At 38.0% G+C, this 18,025-nt stretch overlaps 1 protein-coding gene across 1 annotated transcript in view; it reads right to left on the bottom strand.

Annotated features, from left to right (window-relative positions):
* SEPTIN7 (septin 7) overlaps positions 1-18,025 on the bottom strand; it is a 202,849-nt gene that overhangs the window by 131,185 nt on the left and 53,639 nt on the right. The gene's annotated exons all lie outside the window — the stretch shown is intronic.

Genomic DNA, 18,025 nt, shown 5'->3' with positions numbered 1-18,025 from the left:
ATGTCCCACCACCAACCTAGTCTTATGACAATCCAGAGTGAGACAGGCTGCAGGTCTGGCTTCATTGGCTATAGAAAGAGTCTCTGAGTGTGAAAGTTTATACTCTAAGGCAAAACATTAGGGAGTGATTAGTAGTTTCACATTGAATACGAGCAATTTCTTGGGAATCACTATGATTAACTTGATTCAACCATTTATTTAAGTATATGGTGATGTTACTGGGTTTAGCTTTCCTATCGTTTTTTCTTCTTTCAAGTAACCAGTTTGTATTTTCTATTTTTAGTACAAGGTTATCAGATGTTAAGTTGTATTCTTTGACAGAGGGAAGTAAAATCTTAATATTAATTAAGCCATTGTTTAAGAGGAATCCGCTATATCTTGCTTATTGAATATAGTTTCATGTTAAGCACATGGTTCAATATATATTTGTTGAAAGAATAAGGTTGAATGTCTTCTTTCCAAATATTTTTCTAGCTGCTAACGTGTTTTGTTTTTTTTTTAAAGATTTTATTTTTTTCCTTTTTCTCCTCAATGCCCCCCGGTACATAGTTGTATATTCTTTGTTGTGGGTCCTTCCAGTTGTGGCATGTGGGAGGCTGCCTCAGTGTGGTTTGATGAGCAGTGCCATGTCCACACCCAGGATTCGAACCAATGAAACACTGGGCCACCTGCAGCGGAGCGCACGAACTTAACCACTCGGCCACTGGGCCAGCCCCTGCTAATATGTTTTAATGCCACTTTAATGTGGTTTTCGTCAAATTAAAAAAATCTCGGTTATAACCAGTATATTCTTTGGGATTGAAAATCCGTGTTGGTAATCCTTCTAATTCTTTGGACTATCAGGTCCTTACCTTGATCTCTGTGACTCATTATATCTCAGATCCTCCTCAGTGCAGCCACACCTTATTTTTGACCATCATCTACAATGTCTCCACATCTGAGACTCTTAAATGTGAAGAGTTTCCTCTGACCACACTGTCTATCTGTCTACCTCTCCTGTTACTTCATTCCTTCTGACCCACTCTTCACACTTTCAGACCTAGGCACTTTGCCCTTTCTCCATCTGCCAGCCTTTCTGGCCTCTCAGGACATCCCAAGGCACCTCACAAATTCGAGGGACAGTTTGTCCCACTGTGCTTGCACCTGCATCCTAATGACTCTCATTTCACTGATCTTCTGGCATACCTATCCTGCTGATCTCCAGTCCTGGTTAAGGGAAACATCTCTCTCTTCTGTTCTCTCTTCTAGACAGCTGAATATTTCTGGAGAAAGTAGCATAACCAGGTTGATTGGAGGCTCCAAAATGTATTCCTTCCAATTTGTCTTGCAATTCAACAACACTGGGAATTCCTTTTCTTATCTCTTATCAATTCACTCTTAAAATACACATAGCTGTTCTTCCAATCTTCTGCGTTCTCATTAAATTTCTACACTTACACCAACCTCTTTTGCTATCTACTTCATGAGAAGCGGGAGGTCATCTGATATGAATACTATATAAATTTCACTTTGTCCAAATTATCACCCATTCCCTTATCTTCCTTCTAGTCTGTGAAGAATTTTCCCAATTTCCTTCTAAAGCCAGTGTTTCCATCTATCCTTTTCTCTCCTCCCTCCCCGTGTCCTTCTGGACTTTGCTCCTCTTCCATTTCCTCCCCTTCATCTACTCCAGATCCATTTTGGGGGGCTCCCTCTCTTCTTGTCCCTCCCTTGATATCTACAAGCATTCTCTCGCCTGGCCTAATACTCTTCCTTTTTTTTTTGAGGAAGATTAGCCCTGAGCTAACATCTGCTGCCAATCTTCCTCTTTTTGCTGAGGAAGACTGGCCCTGAGCCAACATCCGTGCCCATCTTCCTCTACTTTATATGTGGGACGCCTACCACAGCATGACTTGACAAGTGGTGCCATGTCTGCACCCGGGATCCAAACCGGCGAACCCTGGGCCACCGAAGCAGAACGCAGGCACTTAACCGCCGCGCCACCAGGCCAACCGCTACTCTTCCTTGATTCTAATTTCTGTTCATGGTATTTCTCTCTCTCCCCTTCCTCTTCATCCACAAACTTCATCCACCAACTTCATCCACCTTGGTTTCTTTTCCCTCTTGATCCTCAGCACCATCAGCTCATGGAAAGACATAAAGGCAAAAACCTCTTCATAGATCTTCTGTGTTTCAGCAGAATTTGACAACATTGACTACTCTCTCCTTACTAGAACTCTCATCTCCCTGGGAGCCCATGTCACACTCTTCTGGTTCTCCTGCCTCACATATGGCTTCTGTTTAGTTTCCTTCCAGGATTCCTTCACCACTCCCCACAACCCCCACTGCCCCCGCCCCTTAAAACAAGCCCTTAAATATAAGCTTTCTGAAGATTCAGTTTCAGCCCTCTCTGTTTTAACTCTCGACAATCCCTTTGTAATCTCATCCTTTCTTATATCTCGATCTATCTAGCTATCCCCTTTATGAGAATGACTCCAGCTTTCTACCCTTAGCCCTCATCTGTCTTCCCCTAATCAGACCCGGTTCCTAACCCTATTCTGATGTGTTGCAGCCACCTTAAACTCTGATCTAAATTAAACACATCACTTTTCACTCCTGTGTTTTTTATCTTGGCTAATCAATCCAGTGGGGTCTCCTTCCACCATTATCTTTCAAATCAATCTCCTTCTGTTCACTACCCTTCTTTAGAAACTCATTAACTCTTGCCTGGACCCAGCATTGCATAGCCTTCTAAATAGTCGCCCTGCTTTCAGTTTGTTTTTTCTCCATTTAGTGGAATAATAGCAAGTCAGCTTTGTTATTCACACGTTACACACTTTTGCCTTTTAAAAAACTCTATCTCTTTCTTTGACTCATTTGTCTTTCCCCACCAATATGCACATTAAATGTTGGCTTTTCTGAACACTACTTCTGGAGACATCTTCCAAAGGTTCAGATCTGGGCATGTCACTTCAAGCACAAAGACTTTCCTTTTCTGCCCGTTTTCCTTCCATAGTCAAAGCCCTCCATGATTTGGTCTAAATCTGTCACTCTAACCTTATCTCCCATTCAACTCTTGCAGCCTGGTCTATGGTAAGTCCTCCCAAACAGGTCCTATGCTCACGTGTCTTTTCTTAAACTATTGCCTCCATGGGGTGCATTTCCTTCCAGATCAGCTTTTGTAAGTTTACCTAGTCTTGAAAGCCCAATTCAAAACATTCTCCTCTAAAATACTGTCTCCCCATTATGAAAGTCAGATCAAGAGCCTCTCCATGTTTTTAAGTTCCTGATTGATGTCTGGAAAAGATTTACCACAATCTGTCCTGGCATCCAATTATTTGTTCCTCTTCTCCATTACACCACACACTTAGAAGAGAGGGACAGTAATTCATTTTTGTATCCAAATCAATGATTATGAAGCACTCCCATTGTAGTTGTTTTTTTTATCAAATTGTTGAATTCTATAGCAAGAGTTGCCTTGATTTTATTTATAGAATTAAGAACAAAATTTAGCTTGTTTTAGGGAGGAAAATTTTTATCTTGTTTTACTCAATGATTTGATCTTTATTTTAATGTAAATTTTCCATTCGTAATAGAACTTCTATAATAAGCATTATTCAATGGACAAAAGTTCATGATATTCATTATATCAAAACAAGTCATTGACTAATATAACAAATAATAACATGTTAAAAGGAAGGCACAGTGCAAGTGAAAGAATATATGCAAATATCAGGGGGAGCTACTGATTATAATTAGAAGAGATAATGTATGTAAAGTGCATACTCATTATCTGGTACAGAGCAAGTGCTCAGTAAATATTACCTAATGTTATACAGCAAATAAAGCAGCCAGAAAAAATAGTTTTCTTTTTTCCATGTAGTCTGCATAGTTTTGTGTGACAGCTGATGTTAACTTTGATCTGCGTTTGGTTTTAAGTCGGTCAGATATACCTTTCTATAATTTCAAGAGCAAGTAACAAAGAATAAGGCATGTGAGGAGCTAGCATGATGTAATTAACCATGTGCACTATTGATGAGGACTTGGCTTCCCTCTGTACCACTTGATATTCAGCGAAATAAATAATGGTGATAATTGTCACATTCCTAACAAAGACATCTGCTAAACCAGGCAACTCAAGCAAAGCTGTTTGCTACTGACAGCTTGCTTCAAATGTGAATGTTGCCATTAAGAAAAAATAGAGTTTCTGTATTTATCACATTACCGAATATGTTGCATTGGCAATGATTCATCTGGGGACCAAAAGACCTATGCCTGACAATTAAATTCAGCATTCAAACTTCTATATTTGCTTAGAGGACTATTAGAAGATATTTAATTTTTTTGTTGTTTTCATGTAAATGCAAAATATCTACCCGATAAAAATAAAAAATCCAACAATTAAGAATGGTACCAACTGAAGAGTAAAATTCTCCTCATTCTCCCTACCCCCATTCCTCCTCTCTAGAGATTATCTTTGAATCACACACTATGTAAAAACTGCACTAAATAACAATAAAAATCAACCAACTCCACTTTATTTTGTATACGCCCTTGAATTTCAGAAAATCCCCATGTTGCATGATGCCCAAAGACAAACAATTACATCTTTTGATTTTTTTCTATTTGTCAGTTAATGTCATCATCATAAAAATCTTTATTTCAAAGTGATATTCCAAAGGACCAGGAAGAATGAAAGCTTTACTCTCTGTTCCTTCATCTGATGACTGGTCCCTGAGAAGTCTCTGAAGCAGTAGCAACCTTAGACCAGGATGAGAAAGGTCTCTGACCCTGGGCCCCAAACTTTTCAGGGCCCTATTCTTGATTTCCTTTGGCCCTGCCCCTCCTCGTGGGGTGAAGTGTCTGTGTTGCCAAGGGGACATGCCCACTCAGAGCCTGTGTGCCTCTACCAGACCATATTTGGGGGGACCTGGACAGAGGAATTTCCAGCTCACATGGTCCAAGCAATTTCCATGGCTTCTTCCCTACCTCTGTCCTTACAAGGATGAGTAAGTCATGGGCTGGGGCCAGGGGCCAGCTTTTCTCCTTTCTGCTATTTTCTGGTATACAATTCTGAAGAATCCAAGAAATCTAAATTCAAACTTAATCTTTTAGATTGTTATGAAGCTGTCAAAGTGGAAGAATTTAAATATTTATTTAACAATTTGTTAGTTTGATTTATAACTTTAAAATATTTAGATATATGAGAGGTTGACTTCAATATATGCTTTTGACTTGAGTCCCCTCAAATGACAGGAGGTGGGCCTGATTTGAAGATAATGTCATTGTGACGTTCATATAATTAAATGCCTTTCCACCTGAATTGTGTTCCTAAGAGTTTTTTTAAATAAAGGCAAAATGAATCTTACTCTTCAAATCACTGTTTTTTAAAAAAATGAATAACTTCCAATTTCAAATTATTTTGTCCCTGCTATATATCCACTGTTGAAATAGTGAAGAAACATCTTACCAGAGGGAGAACAGAACTTAGCTTTGTTCTTTTTTGAAAATAACAAACTTTCATAACTTGCTCTTCATCTCAAATAGTTTTTTATGGATCTGCCATTTTCCATTCACCCCTCTTTTTTCCCCTATCCATAAATTATCTCTCTTTCAATCAACAATAAGAGTTTTTCAAAACAGAAAATTTTATTTAGGCCTACCATCACTTTATAGAAAAAGAAACTAAGGATACTATGATAGGGCAGTATGATCTTTTAGGCAAAGTTATTTAGGAGTCTTGGTTCGTACAAGTTTAGCAGGCTCAAATCAGTTGGGTTTTTATTTGTACTCATTTTTGTAATGAATCCATTGAGATGCAGAGGGTAGAAAGATTCATTATTTGGGGAAAAGAGTTGTTTCTTAATAATAATCACATTTTAACCGGGAGTCCATTTCATTGCTTATTCATAGGGGGTCCTATAGGCAGGAGTTAGAATTAGTTGAATATGTATTCCATTCACATAGTTAATATATGTGTGTGTGTGTATATATATATAGTTTTTTTTCTTCTCAACCTGTTCTCCATCCACCCTGATTTTCCTGCTCTACCCCTGACAGATGACCGCTGTATTAGGTACGAGTGCGTGTGTGCAGGGTTTCTTTAAGCAAATACAAGTTCTTATGCAACAGCTTTTTTCACCTAACAAACTTGCAGATCTTTCCTCATCAGTCCAGAGAGAGCTTCCTTATTCTTTCTTGAACATTCCATAGAATTATTCCACTATATGGCTATCCTATAACTAATTTTTATTAATAACTTTCATTTCTTAAGAACAGTTTTATATTTACAAAAAAAATTGTGCAGACAGTAGAGTGAATTCCCACATACCCATTTTCACCTATTATTCACATTTTACCTTAGCACAGTACGCTTGTTACAATTGTTGACTCAATATTGATACATTATTATTAACTAAGGTCTACACTTTGTTCAGATTTCCTTAGTTTTCCCATTTTCTGATCCGGGAGATCATATTACGCTCAGTCATCATGTCTCCTTAGGCTCTTCTTGGCTAGGATTGTTTCTTAGGCTTTTCTTGATTTTGTTGACCTTGACAGTTTTGAGGAGTACTGGTCAGATATTTTGTAAAATGTCCCTCAATTGAGATTTATGTAATTTATTTTTGCACAAATTTATTTTGTATAAAAAAATCTTTTGATGAATGCTTGATATTTCCCCCCAGTCGCTTGCTATTACAAACCATGCTGCAATGAGTAACAGTGTGCATCTGCCACTTCACATGTTGCTGGTATAAAGGATGAAGTCTGGGAAGTGACATTGGAAGGTTAAAGGGTAGGTACATTTATAATTTTGACACCATTGCCAAATGTCCTTCCATATACTTCCAAATACTGCATGTATGAGAGTGCCCATTTCCTGAGAGTTTTGTAAGCGAGTGTGTTGTAAAACTTTTGGATTTTTGCCTGTTTGATAGGAGAAAATTGGTATCTCAGTGTGCTTTCAAAGTTCTAATAATGTTTATTATGAATGAGGATGAAGTATTTTATGTATATTATTGCTTATTATAAATAGATTCTTTCCTTCCATTATTTTTCCTAAGCATTTTTTTCATGTAGTATGCAAAAGTTACTGATTTCTGTCTAATAATTTCATAAGGTAGAGATTATTTCAGCTTAATATCTCAAGGATGCTTGCCATGCACCTCCGTGTTAGGTCTGGTACTCATACACTGAATCCTATTCTCAAAGGGAATCATTGTTCATAGGTTGGTTTCTATCTAGACGTAATTACATACTCCTAAGAAACTGCTATTAACCATCTCAAGAGATGTCAAGAAAGGGTTCATTTCTGGCTACTGGCAAGAATGTTATTCTGTAGTGTGTTTCCTTTACCTTTTTCAGCTATTGTCAGCTAGGAGCTGGATCAGTCCATCATCCGTTCTGTGGAGAGCAGAGATCATCACCCAGGTATAGAAAAGTGACTTCAGCACTACCCTCACTTTACCAGGAAGCCACAAAAATGTGACAGTAATGTCTACAATGGAGGCATCTATCCAAGTCTTAGCATTTATTTTGCAATGGAAGGGTGACATATTATAATTGCTCTAGCAAGCAAATTAATTCTGAGAGATTTTGAAGGAAGGGACTGCTATCTACTTTTTTCATCTTCTTTTTCAGAAAACCTTCATGTGTATTTGGGGAGATCTTATAAATGATCTCAAAAATAAGCTTTTCAAACACAGGTGATAACAAAATCACTGCTTCAAGGATGGGAGAAAATTGCACAGTTCTTTCTTTTCCCCTAACTTCTGTAATTCCCTTAATTTAATAATTCAGCAGTTTATTATGGGCCTGCCATCTTGTTAGATACTGGTAAGAGCTCTGGGGTATATAAACATGCCATGACAGTCCCTGATGTCCTACATAATATAATTCAAGTGAGGGAGACAGAGTTGGAAAAAAATAATTATAAATTTATGTTTTAGGTGCTATTAAAGAGGTATGCACAAAGGAGTGCTATGGAAACTACAAATAAGTCTATAGAGGATTGGAGATGGGAAAGAGAGGTAGGTGAGAGGAGGTAGGAGATTACAGAACAGAAGAGATGATTTTTAAGGACTGAGGAAGATTGAGAGAGACTGAGCTCTAATCTTAATGAGCCCTGATTCAGTTGGTCCTTTTAGAATAGGGCCATCTTCCCCCCAAAATGGCATGCTACCTTGGTCATTTGCATAATGATTTTAGGTGGCATACTGATACAACTTTAAATAAAATTGATTGAGTCAGAAAATTGTTCTTAGGGCTGGCCTCGTGGCATAATGGTTAAAGTTTGTGCATTCCACTTACATTTTGTTTTTAACTTTTTATTTTGAAATAATCTTAGACTTATAGAAAAATTACAAAAATAGAGCATGTAGTACCCGTGTTCCCTTGATCCAGCTTCCTCTAATATTAATGTTTTACGTGGCCATAGTATAACGATCAAACTAAGAAATTAATTTTGGTATCATACTTTTATCACCTAATCTACAGACATTTTTTGGGATTACCCTGTTATCCCTAACCTCCTTTTCTGAGATCCCATCCAGGATCTCACTTTGCATTTAATTGTCGGGCCTCTTTAGACTCCAACAATGAGGACCGTTCCTCAGTCTCTCCTTGTCTTTCATGACTTTGACATTTTTGAAGAGTACTAGTCAGGTTTTTGTGGAATGTGCTTCAATTTTGTTGTATCTGCTGTTTTCTCATGATTAAACTGAGTTTGTGGATTTTTGACCAGAATACACAGAAGTGATGTGCCCTTCTCGGGACGTCATAATCCAGGAGTTCAAGATGTTGATATCTTGTTACTGGTGATGCCAACTTCTGTCACTTGGTTGAGGTGTTGTTTACCAGGTTTCCCCACTATAGAGTTACTATTTTTACCTTTGTCATTAATAGATATTTGGGGGGAGATACTTTGAGATTATGAAAATATCTTGTTTCTATTCTACTGATTTTAGCATCCATTGATGGATCTTGCCTGCAACAAATATTATTGTGGTGTCCTGTTTTCAGTTTTCCATTTTCCTCATTTCTTCCACATTTATTAACTGGAATTTTTATGCAAGATAGACAGTCTCTTCTCCCGCATTCATTTTTTTTTTTATTAATGTTATGATAGATTACAACCTTGTGAGATTTCAGTTGTACATTTTTGTTAGGCATGTTGTGGGTACACCACTTCCCCCCCTGTGCCCTCCCCCCACCCCCCCTTTTCCCTGGTAACCACCGATCAGATCTCCTTATCAATATACTAACTTCCACCTATGAGTGGAGTCATATAGAGTTCGTCTTTCTCTGACTGGCTTATTTCGCTTAACATAATACCCTCGAGGTCCATCCACGTTGTTGTGAATGGGCCAATTTTGTCTTTTTTTATGGCTGAGTAGTATTCCATTGTGTATATATACAACATCTTCTTTATCCACTCATCAGTTTCTGGGCATGTAGGCTGGTTCCACGTCTTGGCTATTGTAAATAATGCTGCGATGAACATAGGGGTGCAATGGACTCTTGAGATTTCTGATATCAGGTTCTTAGGATAGATACCCAGTAATGGGATGGCTGGGTCATAGGGTATTTCTATTTTTAACTTTTTGAGAAATCTCCATACTGTTTTCCATAGTGGCTGTACCAGTTTGCATTCCCACCAACAGTGTATGAGGGTTCCTTCCCGCATTCATTTTTTAATTCAGTTATTTGTTAGTAGCAGTATGATTCATGGACATCTATTTTATTCTATGGGTTTTAATCCTATGCTGTTGTTGTTTATTTCTTGCTCAGACTGTTGCAGTTTTGGCCACTGGCAGCTCTTTCTGCTTGGCCCCTATGCCTTTTTGACACACTGCCATTGTTTTTTTGAAGCTTCCTGACTTGTTTGGCATCAGAAGATGCTCCAGATTCACCTTGTGTTTTCCCTGCCCCAGCCCTGGGGTTAACCACTCCTCCAAAAAAGGGCTTAAATAAAATAAAATCTTCCTGTATAAATATTAAACATAGAATTTTTTTAAAAAACATAAAATTTTAATTTAAAAACAAAACCTTAATTTAAAAAAATTAAAAAATAATAAGATAAGGTTAAATATAGATGAAGGGTGGCATAATTATTTTTTTCTTTTAATTGGCTGCTACTTGAGTGACAGTTTTCCTCTCTGTGCTAGGTTGACAGTACTCATCAGATGATCACAACATTATACCACGGAGCTGTGGAGGGGTGTTATAATTAGAGTAAAGAATAATGCAATTCACAGGAAAAAGATTAATAGCACTTTATGATACTTTAGAATTAGATTGGCTAGGCTCAAATTCTAGCTCAAACACTTACTAGTTGTGTGACACTAGGCGAGTTACTTAACTTCTCTGTTTGTCAGTTTCTCCATGTGTAAAACTGAGGTTAATAGTACTTAAAGTGTTTAGAAAAGTTCTTGGCATATAATAAGTACAAAATTTTACCACCAGTTTACAGTACTCTTCAAATCTTACAAAGGACTTTCAATTATGTTAGCTCATTTTTATCACCAATTGTATTTGGTGTGTTACTATTTCAAACTTACAGATAAAGGAGCTGAAGCTTAGAAGGCTTAAGTGACTTTCCAAGATCATGTACGGAGCTTAAAAGTGACAAAGACAAGACTCAAACCCCAACCATCCGGCTGCAAACTCTAGATAGGAATGTAAGAACCAAATATGGAAAGTAGAAAAAAACCCAACGTGACAAAATTCCATATTAACAAATTATCTGAGAACACACAGTCAGAACTTCAGCAAGGTCTTTAACTGAGTCTCTCTGGATTTCTTAACCTGGTCTATGACGCCAGCTTCAGAAAGGATAAAAAACACTCTGATATATTGATGCAAAATGGTGTAGATGTGTATTTTTTTTTTTCTGGGAAAAAAGTCCACATGTTTCATCAGATTCCCTAAGGAGTTTGTGAACCCCAAGAGGTTAAGAACTTTGGCTGGACTTCCTGAATTCTCTGACAACCCACTTACTTGGAGTGGTTATTATTTGGATGTTTATTTAAACAGGCATATTGAGGCAGTTCTCATCTTGATGGGAAGATAGCTAAATGTTTTTCTTAAGTCTTTTTAAATTTTTTATCATGGTAATTTTCAAACATTCACAAAAGTGCAATCTCCATACGCCTATCACTCAGCTGCAGAAATGTTCAACATAGAGTCAATTTTGTCTTATTAATAACCCGCAAACACACACATTCCTCCTCGACTATTTTAACAAAACCCAGCGTCATTTCATCTGAAAATACTCGAGATTGTCATGTAACTAAATCTCAATATAATCGCAATGTAGAGAAGCATTTGTAAAGTCTAGTATTCATTCAATCGTTTATTCATTCAACAAAATTTTATGGAGTAACTAATATTTTACACTGCAAGGCACTATAGGAGACAAAAGTATAGATAAGATTTTTAGTAACCTTAAGAAATTAAAATATCACATCACACAGTACCTTTTAAAGTTCAAGGCCAGAAGTTAGGAGTCATCCTTGATTTCTCACCTTCTCTCAGCAGCCCCTCCCCCTCCCTATCAAATCCATCCACAAGTCCAAGCAGCTGCATCTCCAATATATATACCAAATTTCTCCATTTCTCTTCATCTCAGGTGCTGCTACCCTGGTCCCAGCCACCATGGGCTTTCTACTCACTCCTGAAGAGTCTTCCAACTGGTTTTTGTTTTTCCACTCTTGTCTCTCCACATTTGATTGCCTGCCCAGGGAGATATGAACAAAACATTGAAAACAACATAAATGCCCATCAACCAAAGAATGAATAAACTGTGGTATTTTAATATACGAGAATACTAAGCAGTTAAAAATTAAAATTAGGAAAAAAACAAGTTGCAGAAGAATATGTACAGTATGGTACCATTCATATGGTTTAAAAACATACAAAGTCAATTATACCTCAATAAAAAACCACGCAAGGCATTTTTTTTTTTTTGAAGATTGGCACTTGAGCTAACATCTGTTGCCAATCTTTTTTTCTTTTCCTTCTTCTTCTTCTCCCCAAAGCCCCCAGTGCATAGTTGTGTATTCTAGTTGTAGGTCCTTCTGGTTCTGCTAGGCATTGTTATGTATATTGTTTATGGGTACAAATGAGTGTGTGTATGTGGTAAAAGCACAAAAATGTCTGTGCATGGGAATTATAAACATAAAATTCAGAATAGAGATTACCTTTAAAGATGGAGGGGAACAGGATTGAGAAAGGTACCATGTGGATTTCAACTGAATCTCATTTCTTAAGGTATTCATTTTATTCTTATCTATATGGATAACATATAGATATCCATATAGATAATATTTTATGCCTGAAATATTTTATGATTAAAAAAATATAAAAATCAGATCGAAGTCACATAAAAGTCTCCAAAGACCTCTCATTGTTCTTTAAAAGAAGTCCAAACCTCTTACAAGGTACAACAGGTCCTATATGATCTGGCCCCCACTACCTCCCCAACCTCCTCTCTTCCCCTCTCCCCATCAATCACCATGTTCTGACCTCATTGAATTTTTTTCTATTCCTTGAAGAAGTCAAGCTTGTTCCAACCTCAGGACCTTTGGCACTAGCTCTTGCTTCTACCCTTAGAACATTCTCCTGTGTATTCACCCATTTGGCTTCTTCCTGTTATTCAGGTCTCAGCTCAAGGAAGCCTTTCCTCAACATCCGATTTAAAATGGTCCGCACTGTTTTGTTTTTCTCTGCACATGGCCCTTTCATTCTCTTAATAGCGCTAATTACCCTTGAAGGTCTCTTGTTTGTGTATTTGTCGACTGACTTCTACTAGAATGTAAGCTCCTTGTCTGTCTTTCCCACTGCTATATCCCTGGCAATTGCAGGAGTGCCTCACACATAGGAGACACTTAATAAACATTTGTTGAATGAATGAATTTATTCTTATTCTAAATAACCAGAAAACTTTCCCTAGCCTTCTGTTGGTAAAGGAATAGAGCCTAGAAACTAAAGTACTGTTTTGGTTTCATTTCTACATCTTACAGGTTTCTTTACTATGATCCACATCAAAGGATAACAAATCCAACTTGTATTTTGCTGATGGGCACTGATATTGGCTGTCCCTAATGTGAACTATAAAATTGGATGAGGTGATTAAACCATCTATACTTTGATGCATCATCATGTGTCCATTGCTAAGCCATGTTACTCTCTTACGCTTTCTCTAAAACACTAATCTAGAAATGTATAAAGCATCAGTTCCTTCCTAAAAGATAAGAGTAATCTCAAGGGCATTTTGTCACATTTCTGTTTATTGTGAGTAGAATTATGAATGTTTATTGACATTGTAGAATGTTCTTAAAACATACAATCCTTAATGAGTTCAACTTTGACCTTTTATAGACAGTGGAGATTCTTTTGTCAGGAATGTCTCCCTGTTTAGCACTGACTTCTCCAAGAAGCTGCTCTGCCCTGCAGAGGCTGCCCTGAGATAACACAGGCTTGAGATGCATAGCTCACTTAGTTAATTTTCCTCTGGAAGTTACTTCACATTTTAATTTTTCTAGTAAAGGTATTTTTTCACATTTGAATCTACGCTGCACATTTCTCAACTTCATCACTTAATTCAATAGCAATTCAAAAAATTTTCCAAGGTTGCTAAGTTTGATCTTTGGGTTAAAGATAAATGTAGATGCTTTTCTTCTCTCTGGCTAGGCCTAGCTCCCAACTAAGAACCAGAGCATATGTCTTACATTAGGGAATCTTATCAGGCTCAGAAGATGTACTCCCATTTCCTGTTCGTACCACGCTTACATGCTGTGGAGCTAAATTATAATCATAGCTGCTTTGCTATTTTTAAAATGCAGTTACAATTTGAGCTCCTGGCTCCCTTTTAGAACTGTGACCATCCTGCCACTTTCTCCTCGCAGGCGTTATTTTCCAGGATTTTTGTGGCTGAAATGAGAAACATCGTTATGCTAACATCCTTCTGGAAACCAATAAACCTTGCTACCTTGCTAGGAAGTTTATTTGGTAAATTAGGGGTACAAGAAGTTTCTTTGAAAAGTGAATAAAGTGTTTTGATGTCTCAGTTGCATTCATTTATTCAACAGGGGGACAGAGGTGGAAAGTTAGTCTGACAAGCTAATGAAAAAACAGCACCCTTGTTTCAGAATTAAACAATAAACTCTATATATCCTTTAAACCAAGTAAAGCACAGATTTGGCATTTGTCTCTTGCCTATTTAATCTGGAATGAAAGTAGCTTGCAAAGTGGAATTTACTTATTTGTTGTTGGTGGGAGTTGGTGTTGGCTGGTTTTTGTCTGCTCGCTTAAAATCTCTGGCTTGCTGCTTCCAACTGTTGAATTAGCTAGATAATTCTGTGCTGTGTAGGTTCAACCATAACCTGTTATTGGTTTTCATATGTAAAAGTTTGGGCATAAATAATGTTCAGACGGTCCTCCTCCCAGTTACATAATTCAGTTTAGAGCTAGAGCTCTCAAAGGGGAGAGAGGAGATTGAAGTCAGACCTAGAAAAAGAGACTTGCATTTTAGTTATTAATATTTCCATTTGACAGAAATTTTTATCACTTAGAATATAAATGAGCACAGATAAAAGGACAGGTCAGCAAGCCACAGAATAAATCTCTTTCAACTGTTCGCCTGCAGAAGAGTTGCTGAAGTCGTTCTTCATATGTTACAACCCTGACGTTCCTCTTCAGAGCCCTAATTTTGGCATCAAGAAGTTGGATCATTTGGGTTCAAACATCTGTTGTTTCTGGATGGCTTTAGGATTCCATTGTGAGCTCAAAAATGCTCAAATTGCAAAGCATGTCCTTATGAGAAGTATCTGCTTGGTGTGTGCTTGCCCTTCTCTCTCACGAATCCTCCACGGACACTTCACTTGGGCCTACAATATCTGCTCTGTTTCTCTATGTGCAGCGGTAACATACAGGTCAGAGCTCAGCTTCAAAGATTCACTTTTGGGCATGGAATGCCTTTCCCTGTTAAGTTTATTCTTTATGTGTTTGGAATGTGCTGGAATGTATATAAATACTTTACGAAGTCAGGACTCGTTGTTTTTGCCTTCTTGTACTTGCCATTGCCTGACTGCTCATACCAATTTCTGTTAGAACTTTACAAGTTCTAGCAAGATTTTTTGGAAAATGATAATTGCAATCAGATAAGCCTTGAAGAGTAAATGTAGCACAAAGAAACTTCTTTTCTGAGAAATAGTTGCATTATAGCTTTTTTACCACTCCATGAAGCACCCCAAGGGAGAGATATGATTGCAGGCAGAAAATGAATTAGCAGAGTAGATGTCTTCATATTGAACAGAGTCTTTGATGAACATATACTGAAGAGGGTCAAGTTTTTAGGACTCTCCCACCAAGCTACTGAACTTGCTAGCTCTGTATTCTTATGAAATCTTTGAATATACTTTAAAGTCAAAATGGATAGACATTTATCAAAGGTAGAATTTCGATAGGGAAGACCAGTCTATTGCCAATTTGACTGAGGTTTGGAGTCATTTAAAAACACTTGGTGTTTAAACAACCCTTCAAAAATGAGTCTTGCACTGATTTTCCACATGCAGGCATGTATCTAAAGAAAACAATTTGGGAGATTTTTTCTTTTGTGTACAAACTTTGTATTTTCTCTTTCAACCTGATAACAGTCATAAATTAATACAGCACGTACTGTCCTAAGAACTACAGTGTGTTAAGTAAATGATTTATCCCAAAACAAAATAAACCAAGGAAAGGCCTTGGCCTTTAAGGGCCCTTCAGTGTTAGTGGTTAATTCTTGATTCTCAGCTGCCCCACTAGTATGAGGGGGTGGCTGCCATGTGGGTCATTAGCTCAAATCTTTCCATGGCCCTTCTGTCTCCTTTATCTCCAGAAGCACAAAACAAGTTTTAAGCCCACCCCGGTCACTGACTTTCTGGGCTTTTACCCGCTCAGTCTTAGCACTGCTTTTCCACAGAAGTAATTGTGACGTTTGGAAGGCTGCCCATCTCAGAGTCTGCTCTGTGCTTTCCTCTTTTCTCTGAGCTCTTTTGAAAAGCGTCACGCATAAATTAAAGCTTTGCTCTTTTTAAGAAATCATTACCACTCCTATCTGTTGGATCAAGAGGGTAATAGTAGGTTGCATTCTGCTCTTTATTATTATATCTGTGAACCTTTTAAAAATCTTTGCTACTGGATTCCAAGTTCCTTGCTGGACTGTTTTCATCTTTGCTTCCACAGGGATGGCCCACCTCTTGTCACTGAGAACAGAAGGGTTGAGAGCTTAGGCCCTGACGTGAGGTCCACTTGTATTGGAGAGCAGGCTCTGCCACATACTAGTGACAACTGAGCTATTGTTTAATCCCATAAACCTTGGTTAAAAGAGACAATGTATGTAAATATAAACCACTTAGCACGTGTTTTGTAGAGTCATTACTCAGAAGTTGGCACTTAGAAGTATGCAGAGGTGCAACTGCTATTTGGATAATCTTTGGATCCTCAGGATTTCTGGAGAGTGAAGAGTGTTTCTATGGAAGAAGCCGAGCAAATCTCTGATGCAAATTATTTATATTGATAGCAGCTTTGTATAACCTCCTTGACAAAATCTAAGTGGCAGCAATTTCTAAACACTGTTTCTAAAATTAATAATTGCCATTTTCAAATCCAAGTGACAAAATGCATGGACGGCCCAGCAGAGTCTGTGAGTCTGGGATGTGCTCAGCAGCCGGGCAGTGACCTTAGGCAGTGGCCTGGTGGTTGGAGTATCAGACACTCTGCTCGACCTTTGAATCTGACTCGCAACGCTCTCCGGCAATGGAACTTTTCTAAATCATGGACCCCTCGGAGAATGTGAAAAAGCTATACAAAGATAAACATAAGAGGTAGGAGAGAAACAGAGGGATACAGAAATTGAGAGACAAGCGAAGGAAGAGAAGGAGGAGAGGAGTCAAGAAGCCAGAGTGGGAGCAAGAACCAGAAAGACTTGACTGTAAATCCTCATTTACAAGCTGTGTGATTCTGGGCAAGTTAGTTAACTTCTCTAAGTCTCAGTTTCCTTAAAGGACTTCTCTAAGTCTTCAATTCCTATACAAAGGAAGAAAAAAGAACAGTCCCCTCAGAAGGTTTTTGTGAGGACCAAATGAGATAATGCATTTAAAAGCATGTAGCCTAGTGTTTTATAATTCCCTCACTTCATTACATATTGAAGACCTTTCCTCAGATATGGTATTCGTGTTTATTTATTTACTTAGGTATTTGTTCTATTAGAAAGGGGCACCACTGGAACCAAATGTGTATGGTCCCTTGTCAATCTGGAGAGATTCTTACTGCTGTTTTTGCAGGAACAATTGCAGATAAGTGATGCTAGGGGGCTTTTTTCTCTTCTGAAAGGGCTTGCTGTACCTTTTTAAGAAATATGGATTTAATAGTTCAAATGCCAAAATGGGCGTCATGAAGCATTCATTCGTTCATTCATTCTTTTATTTGACCAGAGTTCACTAGGGCCAAGCCAAGTGCCGAGTTTGGTGGGCACTGGGGTGTGCAGGGTGGAGGTGGGCATGCAGTGGGGAACTAAACAGAGTCCCAGCAAAATGAGTCCGGGGATTGCCTCCTCACCCTGCCCTTCTGATGGGCAGGGAGAAGTCTGTTCTATTGTACTAGAGTGCAATGTCAAGGCTTCCCAGGTGGTTAGATAGTCAAAGCCGGGCAGGGAGATAGAAAAAGAGCCTGCAAAGAGATTCTGAGCTACATTTCTGCTCCCTCTGTCCCAGGTTCACGTCATTCTATTCTGACTCTGACTCATTGACTCACGCTGGGCCGTGCCTTGTTCTTCAGTTCCCACATCTGTAAAATGGAATAACGGTGATTGTTACTTTCCTTCCTTTGGGGACTGTTACAACTTGTAAAAATTAATGAGTTATACTTGGAAAGCGTTTTAACCTCACAATTAAAAAGCGGAGAAGCTGTTCTAGGTATAGTTTATATATTCATTGCGTTTGATAGTTTCCTTTCAGATTATTCTTCAAAATGGGTATGAATGTTTTTGCTTTAATAAATTAAC

This window comes from Equus przewalskii, chromosome 4 (assembly GCF_037783145.1).
Source record: "Equus przewalskii isolate Varuska chromosome 4, EquPr2, whole genome shotgun sequence".
Lineage (NCBI taxonomy): Eukaryota > Metazoa > Chordata > Mammalia > Perissodactyla > Equidae > Equus > Equus przewalskii.
This window is presented reverse-complemented; position numbering and strand designations above follow the sequence as displayed.